This window comes from Xyrauchen texanus, chromosome 19 (assembly GCF_025860055.1).
Source record: "Xyrauchen texanus isolate HMW12.3.18 chromosome 19, RBS_HiC_50CHRs, whole genome shotgun sequence".
Lineage (NCBI taxonomy): Eukaryota > Metazoa > Chordata > Actinopteri > Cypriniformes > Catostomidae > Xyrauchen > Xyrauchen texanus.
Genome location: NC_068294.1, coordinates 16,823,605 through 16,839,516, shown reverse-complemented (window position 1 = coordinate 16,839,516; position 15,912 = coordinate 16,823,605).

Genomic DNA, 15,912 nt, shown 5'->3' with positions numbered 1-15,912 from the left:
GACGTGGTCCAATACTACAGCAAGTCTATTAACTAAAGCTTAGGAGTGCCGTTTTTAATCACTACAGAGAAGTGAGATGGTCACCAGCTCTTTATGTCAGTCAGTAAGATCTCCTTTTTTTGGTATGAGAGTGATTATTGCTCTACGGCAACTCAACAGCATCCTGCCTTCAGACAAGCTGTCATTCAGAACCTGTAACAAATCCACTCCCACCTCCATCCAGAAGGACTTAGAAGTCAACTGGGAGACAATCAACTCCTGGGGCCCTCACAGACTCCATTGCTTTGATCACAGAGAGAGGGTATGATCACATGAGAGATCTGCATTACCCTCCTCAGACATCTGGGGTAAAGAGTCAAAGACATTTTCTTCATTACACCCTGACTTAAGCTCACTTCTGGAAATATATTTTTTACTTTATTTTCATCCTTTTTTCCAAACAAATGCAGAAAAAGGGGAACAGATTCCAAAGAAAAGCACATACATATACACATACATAAACATATAATGTCACGGAGTATAACTTAGATTACATTCATAAGTATTCAGATTTCGATCAAATTCTACAGTACAAAGTTATGTTAAGGGTTACCTATCCGACACAGTCCATGAGTTAAAAGTCAAAAATGGTTCCAGAGTTACTTTTTCCAGCCTCCTACATCATATATACATGACATTGAGAAAACAAAAACAAAAAAAAAACGTAGGTAACCGGTTTCATCTCTTTTCAACCATTTCAACCCCAATATGTTGAAATTCTATTAGTATGTTGTATTAATGAAAATGTCAGAGTTTCCATATTGTACACATCATTTACAATTTCTTGCCATTCATATACAGATGGGGGATCTTCTTTGAGACATTTCCTTGTAATGGCCTTCTTTCAACTGGCGACCTGTCCAGGGTGTCCCCCGCCTTTCGCCCAATGTTAGCTGGGATAGGCTCCAGCCCCCCGCGACCCTGTACACAGGATAAGCGGTTGACGATGGATGGATGGATGGATGGCCTTCTTTCAAGTTGCTAGTAATTTAAAAAGGTATATGTCCTTATTTGTTATTTTTGAAGAAGAAATTACAATAAGAAAGATGGTGCATCCATTTGTTCTATACTTTGAAATCTCGACCGGACCAGTGCCCCCTGTGTTTTATACCCCAATAGATCAGTTAACTGAGCCTTTTTCCTTGAAACGACTTCCAAATATTGATGATATCCAGTAGATTCAGCTAACTGTAGATATTTACCTTTGTTTCTAAATTTTACAAAGATCGGGTTAACTCTCGTTACGTTGCGAGTGTACCGGTAACAGAACTGTCTAATTTGAACTTTGCCAAAGTCCCACCACTGTTGTATTGAATGAAACACAGGCTTTGTTTTTCTGTGATTCTCCCCCAAAAAAACTTGTCACTGATCTGTGAAACTTAACAGGGTAATTGAACAACTACTAAAAACATTAAGATGATGTTTGAAACAATAAAACCTATCCAATCTGGCTAAAGATATTACACAATCACGTGTATGAACCCATGTATACTGCCCTACAAAGGCTAAGTGCAGTAACTACGCAAACAAAGAAACAGAGAAAAAGGCCTTTAAAGTTTTTATACCAGCCAGTCAAACATGTTATGGGTAGATTAGTGGTAATGCATTTATCCTGAAAAGGGACATAATTTAACCCAGATATTTTTTCACAAGACAGAACACATGTCATAAAGCCCATTAGAAGTCTTAAACCATTTTTGACCAAATTTGTAGTTACTGCACTTAGCCTTTGTAGGGCACTATATTGTCTTTCATTTCCTTTCAATTGTCTCCAAATTTCACATAATTCATATTTCTTAATTGTATGAATTAGAAGTTTACGAGAAGGCAAAAGAGGTTCAATGTGATTTCTATCTAATATATGTTCAGTACAATTAAAATCACCATCCAAAAATAAATACTCTTCAGAAGAACAATTTTATAAAGTAGAACAAAGTGTATCTAAAAAACAAATTCAAGCATAAAAACAAATGGAGCATAAACAAAATGAAAAGCAAACATATTATATTCAAAACAAGCTCTCACTTTTAAAAGATTATCTTTGATAATTTCATCAGTATCATATGAAATAGGACTTAAACCTTTTCTAAACAAAATGGCAACTCCACCTGTTGAAGTATGATGACTCAATACAGAGATACCAACAAACTCAATCGCCCAATCAGCAGCATTATTTTCTTCACCGTGTTTCTTGCAAAAAATTACATCAAGGTTCCTCTGTTTAATTACTTCATTCAAGCTAGCTCTTTTTTTAATATCTCTGGCACCATTCACATTCTAAGTAGCCAGGTGCACTTCACTCATGGCTAAAAAAAACAGAAATAAATACAGCCCACAAACCCACAGCAGACCATTAGAAATTATATCCTTAGATTTTTAAATATCATTGATCAAATCCTTGTCTAAATTCCTCACAATTTTCTTCAAACGGTACAATTTTATAACAACCCTCTGCAATTAGGCTGCTTGTTTTTTCAATGAACTGCATGAGATCAGGAAAATATTCCTGTACACATACACCAAACTTGATGTTATCAACATCATAGCCTTGGCAAGAAAAATCACACTGACAAAGCTTCACACTAGATTCAGATGACCCGCTATCATGTTCTGTTCCCTGATCCTCAATAGCTTGCAAATCAACTTTTTTATGAAGTTTTACATCATGAAATGTATTAATCTTTTTTCTTTTCTGCTGCATTTTGAACATATTTTGCTCTGTCTCAACACAATCCACCTCACATCCACTTCGCAACACCGGCAAAGAAATATTATCTGAAATTTCACATTCAGATAACTGTACCCCATTCACTGAATCATCTTTGTCATCATTCACAGTTGTTTCAATATGTGCCATACCTAAGAGCACTTGATGCATCAAGGTTGAACCAGCCTCAGCGAAAACAGCAGTTTCCAGACTCTTCCCAGGGGGCTCCTTACCTGTGACCATCTCCACTTCAGCCGGTCTCACCTCCATCGATCCCGAATCCAACAGGTCGGGCTCAGCTGCATTACTCATTCCAGGAATTGCATTAGTGTCACTCTCCCTAGTAACTTCCTTTACTTTCAATTTACAGTATCAGGCCAATTTCGAATTTAATGTCCTATTTTCCCAAAACTGAAACACTTTGTTTTCACTGTTGTGACAAAAATGACATACTCAAATCCGAAAATGTAGTAACTTGGCATCATCTTTAACTACCATATAATAAACTTGGCATCATCTTTAACTACCATATATGCGAAACGCCTAAAAGAAACATCATGGTTACTGTTGTAACCTCTGTTCCCAGAGGGAGGGAATGAGATGTTGTGTCGAATGATGTAACACAAGGGGTCTCCCTTGGGAGCCTCGCGTACCTCTAAACTTTAGAAAAGGCCAATGAGAAATTGGCAGACATAATTTACATGTCCCACCCCCGGACATACGGGTATAAAGGGAAGTGGGCGTGCGTCTGTCAGTCAGGTTTTTACACTGAGTAGCCGAGAACAAGGCAAGGCCGTTTACAATGGTAGGTCAAGTGCGGTGGCAGGAGGAACACAACGTCTCATTCCCTCCCTCAGGGAACAGAGATTATAACTGCAACCGTGATGTTCCTCTTCTGTAACTCACTCGATGTTGTGTCGAATGAAATGACACAAGGGGTCCCATTCAAAAGTGCCATGCACTAGTCCGTGTTACGTGAACTGCCGACACAAATGCAAGCAAGCTGCTGCATGCTATAGGCAACTGTATCGGCTGCACATAGCCCTCCCCAACACCCCCAAAAGAGATGTCATATACAGACCATAGGTTCCCAGGACCCCTGAGGGGGGAACAGGTGCTACATGTCTAGCATGGGAGCAAGCCTGGCAGCCATGGCCTTTTCTCTCTCTATGTCTCCTGCATAGAGTGTGAAGTGGCTGGGGCTAAAATTGTGCTATGAATGCGTCGGGGAAGGCGTTCTCTCTCAATCCTATTCTGTCAGAGGGAAAAGACCATGCAGAGGCCACCTGCCCAAACTAGGGGGAGGTAACATGTGGCAAATACACCACAAGGGTTGTGAAGCCGTACGTGGTGTACGGGGGCAGTGGTACTTCCCAAGGGAGACGTGGGTCCGGCAACCACGGAAAATACATCACAGGGAGTTGCCTGAAGAGGGAATTTAGCCTTTGGAGCCCTACCCCAGTACAGAGCATCTGTGGCTCGAGAGGGTCTGGCCGCAAATTGCTCCACAGAATTCGCAGGCCAGAAGGCTAGGGAGGAGAACATCCAGGCAGCGATGCTTAGTGGCTAACCTGGGAGAGAAGGCGCACTGGATCAACTTGGTGAAGGGCGCTGTGTGCAAGTGGAACACCCGGTCGGCTGTTCTGCATTACCGAGTTCTACCGGCTCAGACCTCACAAAACACGGGACGAGACAGACTCAACCCTGAGATTGTAAAATCTCGCAAAGGTATTGGATGTGGCCTAGCCCGCTGCTCTGCAGATATCTGCCAGGGAGGTGTCGTTGGCCAGTGCCCACGAGGGTGCCACACATCTCGTCGAATGTGCTCTAACCCGCAAGGGGGCGGGCATGACCTGAGTCTGGAAGGCCAAGGAAATGGCGTCGATGACCCAGCGGGCAACCTCAGTTTGGAGACGCTGTTCCCTTTCCACCGTAAACCAAAGCAGACAAAGAGCTGCTCAGAACATCTAATGCTCTGTGTGCTGTCCAAATAGATACACAAAGCATGTAGGCAGCACTTGCAGGTTCACAACCTGGTCCCTGAAGGGGGTCATAGGAACCTTGGGCACAGAGCCCGGTAGCGGCCTCAGGATACGTGAGTATGTGCCAGACCGAAATCCAGGCTCTCCTGCAGGAATGAAAGCACTGAACAAACTGTGCATATCTGCGGGTCTTCGGCTCTGGAAAAACACCAAATCGTGAACAAGCCCCACTTCAGGGTGTAAAGTTGCCTGGAGGAGGGCGCTCTGGCTTGGTTGATCATGTCTATGACGGCAGGTGGTAGAGCACTCAGATCTTCCGCATCCCATCCAGACACCTGGTCCATGTGAGCGCATAGTAACTCTCAGAATGAGCCAGGATGAGCCAGGATGAGCCAGTAATTGGGTATGCGGTTGCCCACTTCATGTAGCGGGTAAGGGCTGCCTCTGCAGCCTTAATAAAGATGCGAGGGGACAGGGACAGCTGAAACGAGGTGGTAGCCGGGTGAACTGAATCACGTAGGTGAGTTGGATGGTCCTGGCCAACCAGCGCGACGGGTAGGGCAGCGAAAGCCACACGTCCAAACTCTGCGCAAGGGGCACTAATGGGACGATCACTTTTGACGTACTGGGCGGGGCTTCGCGGTGGGGGGGGCAGGTAATAGCACGCCTGGAGTCAGAAGAGCATCCCGAGGCTTGGGTGCTGAGAAAAGTCTCAAAGCACTTACCTACCTCTGCGCACCTGGCAGGGGGCAGGTAGGACACTGAGGAAGAGGTACTGAAAAAGTGTCTTCGGAACTCATCAGCACTGGCCTGCCGGGGCTGAGCAGTCGCAGGTCTGGAGGCGAGGAAGCTGTGTCCGGGGAGCCTGGACTGTAGAGTTTTGGAGCTGGTGAGAATGGCGCACACCGGCTGGATGACCCAGGGAGTGAGGAAATCGCTCTTTTATTGAGAATGTGGACCCCGCAGCCTGAAGGTGGTGCGGCAAATGAAATGAAAGTAAAAAAGGATTCCCTTTATACCTGTATGTCCTGGGGCGGGAATATGTAATTCTGTACAGAATATGTAATTCTGTCTGCCAATTTCACATAGGCCTTTTCTCAAGTTTAGAGATATGCGAGGCTCCCAAGTATAACCGTTACCCCTTTTGGGCTTGCGTTATATATCAGAGAAGGGATGGCAAGACTTGATATTAGATTAGGTATAGATAAAAAAAAAATTGTTTGCTTTGATTTACACAGCTATATTTCTGAAGAATCAAGACACAAGCTTTACGCTTATAATGTATTCACCAACCCTAAATCACAAATGTTTACATCATACAAAAAAAAATAAAAAATAAAACAATAAACAAGGTAGAAAACAGAAAAACATCAGTTACATCAATCATCAAACCAGAAATGTTTAAACATTCAGAGAATCTGGTCTGGAAAAGTGAATGATTCAACTTAGCTGACGTTGAGATCAACATTGCTTGGTAATGGAGGAAATGTCCTTGCAAAAGTCAGTGCTTGTAATTTGACAATCCTGATGTTGCAGTTAGAAAAAGTGTCCTCTTGACTGCCACAAGTACAATCCAAACACTCTAGTGCTCACGTTCAACATCCAAGCGTCATAATCCAAACACCAAACCACAAAGCAGAACGCAGAAAGTTAACTGAAGCAAGTACTTTCATCCATGTAAGAAAGCACCGGAATAAAAAGGTCCATCTAAATAGACAACACGTAACAATTAGCATGAATAGCCCAATGCTCAACACATTCAATTTAATGGTTATACATTAAATACATGAGTACTCTGGTTTTGGTAATATTTGAAAAAAAAAAAACATACTACTTACTGATTGACCAAAAAGGAAACACATTCCTCAATCATAGGACCTTACAAAGTCAAACGGAATAGCCCAAGAAAGCCATTGCTTCCTCTATCCACATGCTTGCCTACTTCTTCAGGTATAGTACCTGGCTAAATACCCATCTATAAAGATGACTAGCGCCACCCAATGGTGTGGAAAAATACAACCGCTAAGGTAACAGAGTTAAAACTGTTACACAAGGAAGACCCCTTATGTCACTTCATCGACACAACGTCAAGTGAGTGACAGAAGGGGAACAATGTGTTTCAACAAAGGGGATGCACTACTAATTGGAATTTTTTTGATTGGGGATACCAGTTTTCCGTAGCGAGTTAATATTTCATCACTAATAAAAGGCGAAACGTTTGATAAAGTAACTCTCTTTGATGGTAAGGAGAGAGGAAGAACAGAAAGAAATTCACTGCCAATATTGATTCCATGCTCAACTAATTAATTTACTTTATCAATGCTTTTGAGGAAAATCACCATGGCATTGTTCATTGTAGAGGCTGGTAAAATGCAATCGTGTCCCACATCTTCTCCAACAGCCATACAACATTCCTCAACACTTGCCACGGACACCACTTTAACTGCATGGCGCCGCGTGAGGAGACTCATACTCCCTGTGGTCACCATGCTTCCTGTAAACAAAGCGGCAGCACTCTGCCCAAAAAGAGTTGACCACTCTCCACTCGCTCAACAGATGCGCACGAGAGAGAGAGAGAGAGAGAGAGCGTCAGAGAATTTTACAAGTGCTAAAATTATATTGAAATTAAAGCACTTAAAGCACCTCCGAAGATTAACACAAGTCTGTAATGACAGTTGTTAAACATAAATGTAGTGTTTATACATCGCCTTCCCACAAGCAAACAATTTCCATGGATAATACTACTGTCATAACTAAATGTGTATATGTTTTCTGTGTACTTTGTCTTAAAAAAATGCTCTCACATAAACATGCTCATTTGGAAATAAATATTAAAAACGTTGCATTATTTTAGATAATAACCAGATACAATCTCATGAATACAATTCATTTTCACTTTTTTTCTTTGCATGAAATCCTTCTGTACTTCTCATTAAACATACAAACCATTTGTGCTTCATATATCTGATTATGTTTGAATTCAAAATTTTGCAAATGAAAAAGAAATACGTTTTTAGTTATATTAAACTGAAATTGGAAAAGGCCAGTTAGAAATTACTGTCGAGATCATCCCAGGGTTAGAACTGACAAATGAGAGTGTTGAGCAATCCGTCAATCCCTGTTCCAATAAAGCTAAAATGGACACTCACTACTGCCGACAGACCCTGTGAATGTCAGCTGCAGAGCAGATGTGGGACCTTTAGACTGATGCATTAAATAAATCATTAATAATAATAAAAATAATAAACTTGTGTTGTAATTTCAAAGGTGCACTCACATATTTATTTCCTCATTGAAGTTTTAAATTAATAGTAATTTTGACCATTTTCATGAGATCTAGTGATATCAATAATCTTATACAAGTTGTTTTAAACTACATGGAGAGGTCCCCCTCATCACATGAGATCACATTACGATCACGTTAAGATCACATGACCAGCCAAATACTACTGCCAGTTACTTCACACTTTTAAACATGGATTAAATTAACCATAATGTTTAGTGTTAAAACTAACACTTTTGTGTTAAAATGATACTTCATCCATGCCAATAGGTGCCAGTGTCCAAGACTACATTTTGAAAAAATATATTAGAAAATGACTAAGTCCACCTTTAAAGAAGCATTTGAATTAAAGGGTATGACAGACTTATAGAAATAGACAGTGGTTATGCTCAGGCTATTTATTTATTAAAACTTGATGATTTAATATACACAATTGCTAAAATGTAAACACAATGGAAATTGCTCATTGCTCAGTAAGGGATTGAGATTAGTTTACATGAGAGTGTCAACTTAAAGGTGCACTCCATAACTTTTTAGTTTGTGTCATCTTGGACTTAAACTGACACCTAGTGGTGTGGATGCAGCTTTATTCAAAATCAATAGTTTTCAGTTACAGATGTCCTCGTAGAATTTCACTATTCACAGTTAATCATGAGTCATTTAATCCACTAGTGAAAGTGTCCAATAACAGGGCAGTTACTGAGATTAAGTGAGTTGTATTCGGCTGGTCATGTGATCCTAAGGCAGCCCCCATGTGCGGACCCTCTCGACGTAGAATAAAACAGCTTTTATAAGGTTACTGATATGACTGGAGTCTTCATCTCATGTTTTTGCTCATGATTTTCTAAATTACAATTAATTTCTTTATTACTAAAACTTTTTTAATGAGGAAAAGATTACTTAATGCACCTTTAAAAGATAATTTGACTGAATATTTTAGAGAGAAAATTCTTTTCTGCATATTGCTGCACCCTTCGTCATATTGCGGCGACATGGCCTGTTCTGCATAACTCGGCAGCTCATTTCAGCTTAGTCCTGGTTCTCCCGATGGCCAGTCCGCCCCTATTCGGCCCCAAAGTGTGTCGGCCCACTGGGAAAATGCCCGGTATGCCAGATTACCAATCCAGCCCTGGCTCAAAACAAAGTGGTGAAATAATTTTAAATGGACCCACATGTTAACTGTATATTGTGATACAAAAAAAACTGTCCAACATGAGATCCATCTTTAATTGTGAATTTATTTATTTATTTATGTATTTATTACTAAGACACATTATTGCCTGACATATATTGTTTAAGGTAATGTACTCAATTGCAGGCTTCTCAGAAATAAAGTAGGTGGCCTGAAGACCCAGCTGTCTGTGTTTTTGAAGTGCCAAACATCTTCATTCTGTCCACACACACATGAAAGAGGGGAAAGGATAGAACATGAGAAGAGGAAAAGGTCACACAGCATTGAAAGAAAAGAGTTCAGCATGCAGTATGCTCAGTCTAAACTCTGATCTAATATGCTTTTTCTATCTGTTGAACCTCCCACCCTCACTAGCATTCTATCACCATGTTCCCGCAAATCTCCCTACTCACCATCGCAACCTGATCCCCATTACTGTTTCCCATCACATTCTCACCTTATGAGCAGACAGTATAATGCCCTGGGCCATTAATGCAGGTGCCAGTGAGGATACATCTCTACTGGGCCTCCAAAAACTTCCTTCTGTCTCCATGCACCTGTTTTTCCTGCAGTTTTTGAGTGTTTGTAGAATTCAAAGTGTATTAGGGTGTATTCTCTTCCAGACTTGGCAAAGCTGGTATTCGCCAAGTTTAGCTGGTCAGTCACCCAGCTTGACCTGCTGAAAAGTGCCCAAAACCACTAAAAAAAAAAGCAAACAGATCAGCCTGACTAGGCTGGGAGACCAGCTACGACCAGCAAACCATCTAAGGCTTGTTGAACATATTTTTAAATTTCAGCAGATGGTGCAAAATAAAAGAGGGTCTGAATATAATGGCTGCATGATGAATCACGGTATTGCTCAGACAAAGGCTTTTTTTTTTAATTATTATTATCTCCCACAGTGAAATATCATTGGTCCCAAAAAATCTGTATATACTGTAAAGTATTAAATATGTGATTTGAGGTGAAAAGCTGTGAGTTCACTTCCAGTGACCACAGATAAATTACATGTCACTGGAAACCTTTTGTGTCATTCCTAGTTAGGACATGATGTTAAAAAAATAAATAATAATTATTGTGGAGAGAATGAATAATAGAAGAGAGCTATCAATGGTTTACTATGCAAGAAGTCCCAGATTCATAGACTAAATATGTCACCAACAGTTTTTATCTATAAATCTATTTATAAGAGTGTCAAATGCAGCTTTCAAATACTTGTGAATATTTAATTTTGAATGCCATGCTTAGTTACATGCTATGGTTTAAACAGCAGTTTCTGTTCAATGGGAAAAATTGGATGGCACTTCATTTTATCCATCAGAAATTGATGGATCGTGAAAAGTGGTCTTCATATAAGTGGACAGGTTGTTAGAGCGGTTGAAGAATAAGAGGGATTGGAGGTGGAGCAAGATATATTTTGATGAAAGATTACAAAGATAAAAATTGTTTTTCCTTTGGAATAACATGCCGATAAATCTGTGAATGCTTAATGTATTGTTTATTTTCAACTTGTCTTTATTCTCTCCTCTGAATTTACTGTATTTCTTTATTTAACTTATCCTATTAATTTTCTGCATGGCCTATTTGTTTCCTATAAGTAATGTATATGATTTGACAGTATTGTTAATGTGGACAATCATGCCCATAAAGCTTTGCTGACTATTGCTCTGAATCATTCACAATAAAATCAGGAGCATGAAGTCAATCGGGTCAATATTATTTTCATGTTGACTATGAATATCAGTATATTAACAACAGTATATGTTTGGCTCTGAACAAGACTGTAATCAGTTCAATGGAAAGGAGGAGGCGAGAACCGGCTTGATAATATAAATAATATTTTAATTATAAACTTAAACAAAAGACAAACACACATGACGGACATGTCCGTAAACTAACTCTCTCTCGTCGCACCACCATCAGCCATATGCCTTTATCCCTCTCAGAGGCTTAATTAGCTTGATAATGGACCGGGTGTGTATAATCACAACCTGGCCCCACCCTCCGCCCTGCCACAAAGACAAATAAATAAAGCCAAATAAATAATAATAATAATAAAATAAAATAAGTAAATAATAATATGTATGTCACTAATATATCAGATACCAGACCAGAACGAAATGGGTTAGGCATTTTTAAGACACAAGGAAAAAACATCTCTTGTTACGGTGCTTTTAATACTAACAGCATTTGATTCATACAGAGTGCTGTAGATTAAAATCCACCACCAAAGGTGCCAGAAAATTATTTTTCACTGCATGCTACCGGAGGCACACTTTTCATAAATGGACTTTGTTATCAAATGAACAACCATTAGGAGCCTTGCCCATGAAGCAGCAGTGTGAAAAAATAGGATGTTTACAAAGGTTGATCTTAGGCTGATGAATTAACGCATACATAATTAATAAAATATTTAGTCAGGCTTAAGCGATGTTCATTTGCAACCTTTCCAGGTATAAAGCTATTCGAGTGGTAGCATGCTGTTCTAGCCTTGAGGTCACATAACTAAGTGCTGTAGACAAGAGCGTTTAGAGAAACTATGTTGTTTGTTCCATTATTAACTTTCTTCCATGGAACACACACACACACACACACACACACACACACACACACACACACACACACACACACACACACACACACACACACACAAGATGTTGGCAGATAACTTAGATAACTTAGTCCATCTGCGCACATATGTTGCCATACATTTTAGGGAAAACTAGAACCAAAAAAGGTTGTATATTTGTTAGGTGCTACTTGTTACAAATCAAAAAAGGAAATGTATAACGCACACAGCAGTCAGGCTCAGGTCTTGGGAGGTTAAAGCATGGATATAGAATGGTGTAGAAGTCCTTTTTAAAAACACACTAATCTTACTTGACAGTCTTTGTAGAAACTCTCTCACAATGTGCTGGATATAAAAGATTTAAAGTGAGAGATAAAAGGTGCCAATGTCTGTATGTGATAAACACAGCTGTTCTATATATTGACGTGAGTGATTCTGAAACCTGTGTATATGCAGGGCTGCCATGTAATGTACAGTGAGTGACAGGCATGTGCTGTCAACAGTGACTAAAAACAAAATGTTTTTCATTTTGGTTCATTCTGAGAAAAACTGTATTTTTTGTTCCAGTTCAGAAGTTCCACAGCCACCTTTCCAAAAGGTTACCGGTCAGAACAAAGGTTAATAAAGTTCTTTTAAAAATGACAATGCTTTGCGGTCAGAGGTGGTTGAAATACCTATTGCAGTGTTGCCAGATCTCGCAAGAGAACACAAAGGATTCCCAATGAAAGTAGACCTTATCTTCAAATCGAAAAAATCATACATGATGAATTCAATCAAGGAACTGACAGGGTTCAGTGGTACACTGTTAGAAATAAACAATTTAAGAATGCATTCAAAGAGCTTCCATTTTGTTCTATATAATATAAATCAATGGTTCTGAACTTGATGGTGGCCAGCATGTCATCTGATTGGGTTGTGGACAGTCAGACAATCATTTAACTCTGCAGAGGGCATCAATTTGACCAGTGCTGGCCCTGTAATGTAAAAATCTGACAAATAATTTTTTTTATTATAATTTTTTGGACAGGACTTAAATATAAAACACCCAATAAAATTTTTTATTTTCATGTAAAAATGTTTCTTTGTCATTGCCTTCATGTGTATAATATTAAGTGTATAGTTGTAGTAATGTAGAAGATAACAAAGCTACGCCTAACCTTGAAATGTTACTGAAATGCAACCTTGAAACTGACCACTTTAAAGCCTATTTATTGTCTGAACCTTAATAATTGGGAGCCACACTTGATGTCATGGAATCTTGGTACTTTGTTTATGAGATTGCAGAGTACATAATATTTATGACACTCAAATAACTTGTGAACAAATAAATGAAACATGGACAAAAACATTACCTGCTAATGCAGAATTTCACAATTTACCTTTCCATAATATGTGATATAAGCTTTACCATACCAAAGCTTACCCAGTGTTTGTTACCCAGCGCCGCCATTTGGTGTGTCCAGCCGCTTTGGTGAAATCGGTGAGAATGTTCATTTCAATCTAGGAATATTTTTTTTATGAATCTTGATAAGTTAATTGTTTGTATATATATATATATATATATATACATATATAACCATAAACAAAATCTACAATGGAATGGTTCACAAATAAACATATCCAGGTGTTAGAATGGCCAAGTCAAAGTCCAGACCTGAATCCAATCGAGAATCTGTGGAAAGAACTGAAAACTGCTGTTCACAAACGCTCTCCATCCAACCTCACTGAGCTCGAGCTGTTTTACAAGGAGGAATGGGCAAAAATGTCAGTCTCTCGATGTGCAAAACTGATAGAGACATACCCCAAGCGACTTACAGCTGTAATTGCAGCAAAAGGTGGCGCTACAAAGTATTAACTTAAGGGGGCTGAATAATTTTGCACGCCCAATTTTTCAGTTTTTTATTTGTTAAAAAAGTTTGAGATATCCAATAAATTTAATTCCACTTCATGATTGTGTCCCACTTGTTGTTGATTCTTCACAAAAAATTACAGTTTTATATCTTTATGTTTGAAGCCTGAAATGTGGCAAAAGGTCGAAAAGTTCAAGGGGGCCGAATACTTTCGCAAGGCACTGTATATACACTGAATATACAAAAATAACTTCATCATATTCAATATTATTGAATTGTGAAATTTATGTCAATTTCGTTTTGCATGATGTAGTATACAGTCATAACAGACAGTACCCAGTAAATTGAACATTTGTAAATTGAATATTTCTCTGACCCTGTTGGTTAACAGGTCAGGGGTTTTTTTTTTGTTTGTTTGTTTGTTTCTTTTGTTTCTTTTTCCATTGTATGGATGGAATGCTGGTGAAATTGATGGCGAGCCGCTTACCCTGAAAAATAGTTGGAGACATCCCTTTCTTCAGGATTTTTGGACAGGTCCTGTTATTACTACACTCTACGGCAGGGGTGCCCAATACGTCGATCACGATCTACCAGTCGATCGCAAAGGCAATGCTGGTAGATCACACAAAAATTAAATGTACTTTCGTTAAATTTGAATAAAAATAAATAGAATGTCTTTCCTTCTTTTAGTTTCTGTCTGACTTGCACTTGACGAGTAAATATTGACCAGGCGAGGTTTTGTTTATTCAGTTGCCATGACAACTAGGTTTGCGCATACACGCTTTCCAAGGACTTCTGAGAACAGAGCGTGACATTTTTGCCTAATCCGGGTTGTAGCATAGCAATTTCGCGCTCTGTTCTCAGAAGTCCTTGGAAGGCATGTATGCGCAAACCTAGTTGTCATGGCAACTGAATAAACAAAACCTTGCCTGGTCAATATTTACTCGTCATCAGAATAAGGTAAATGTCCTGGCTATTGTAATCTATTGTGCTGTAGGTGTTTGGGTTTAGTTTTAAAACTGAATGATATCAACGTTGAACATTATTATATATTTTTTTATTAATTAGAAGATTAATTCCATGTAGGGATACATGCAGTAGTCCCAACAAGCATTTTCTTATTTTAAATGAAACTGTGTTTTTTTAGTTGTTAGATCTTATGGAGTTGGTCATTTAAAAGTAGATCATCACACAAAAAAGTGTGGGCACCCCTGCGCTACGGTGTGGTAGGCCTCACTGCAACAAACACCCGCACTCCTCTTCGTGTTTACATTTCCCCCCACACATACACAAACACTACGGATATCTGAACTCGACTTAATTTGGACATATATTTTGTTTGGACACTGACTTTTACTCAACATACTTTAATCTGCTCACTGAGGATCTGAGTTGAGTGGTAGGAGCCATTCCTACGGTTTGAGGGTAATTTGAATTTGTTTTGAACTCTGATGTGGTACCATTGTAACTGGATTTGAATTGGCTTGAATGTGGTGGTGTTAATAGACATTCAAGTTTGAACTTGATACATTGATAATAGAACTAATTGAGGAAGTGACATACTACATTTTTGGCATTTTATTTTCATGTCATAACTTGATTGTGATATAAACACTATTGTCATTCAATTATTATTTTCTTTTCATTGTTTGTATTCAACTAAACATATTGTGTATTTATTTTTTTGTTCTAATACAATAGCCGGTATTTTGCAACATTTAATTCTGGTCTTGTGAGTTTCATTTCAAACATTTCCCATTGCTCCAGTAGTCGAACCAATTGTGTCAACTGACCCAAATACCTATATATTATTCATTAATAATTTCTTATAGGTGTTACAACAGTCTTTTCCTAAATAAAGTTTAGAGTCCATTGAGTCAGCATAGTGAGTCAGGCTTGATTAGTCTTTCAAAACAGATGAAAAAAGAGATGTTTACTTTGAAGATTAACTGTAGACCCTGACTGCACCAAGAGCTATCTAAGCCATAATTTACAACTTAGAAAATATCCTAATTATGAAAGTAATGTAATTAATGCACTATTTCTGAGACCCATTACATTTAACGTTTACTAACCACATATAAGACAGTAAAAAAGGCTGATTAGTACTGATTTACAAATCTGACACTAATTAAGTGAAATATTGTATTAAAAACAACTCGTCACTGAGTCTGCATAATGTTGAAGTGAAGTTTTATTTCCAGTTATTTCTCGAATGAATAATGAACTAATCAGAAATTTGTAAACTTGTTTTTTTTAAATGATCACGCAAAGGCTTACAGATACAGAACAAAGGCTACCCCACAGCAAA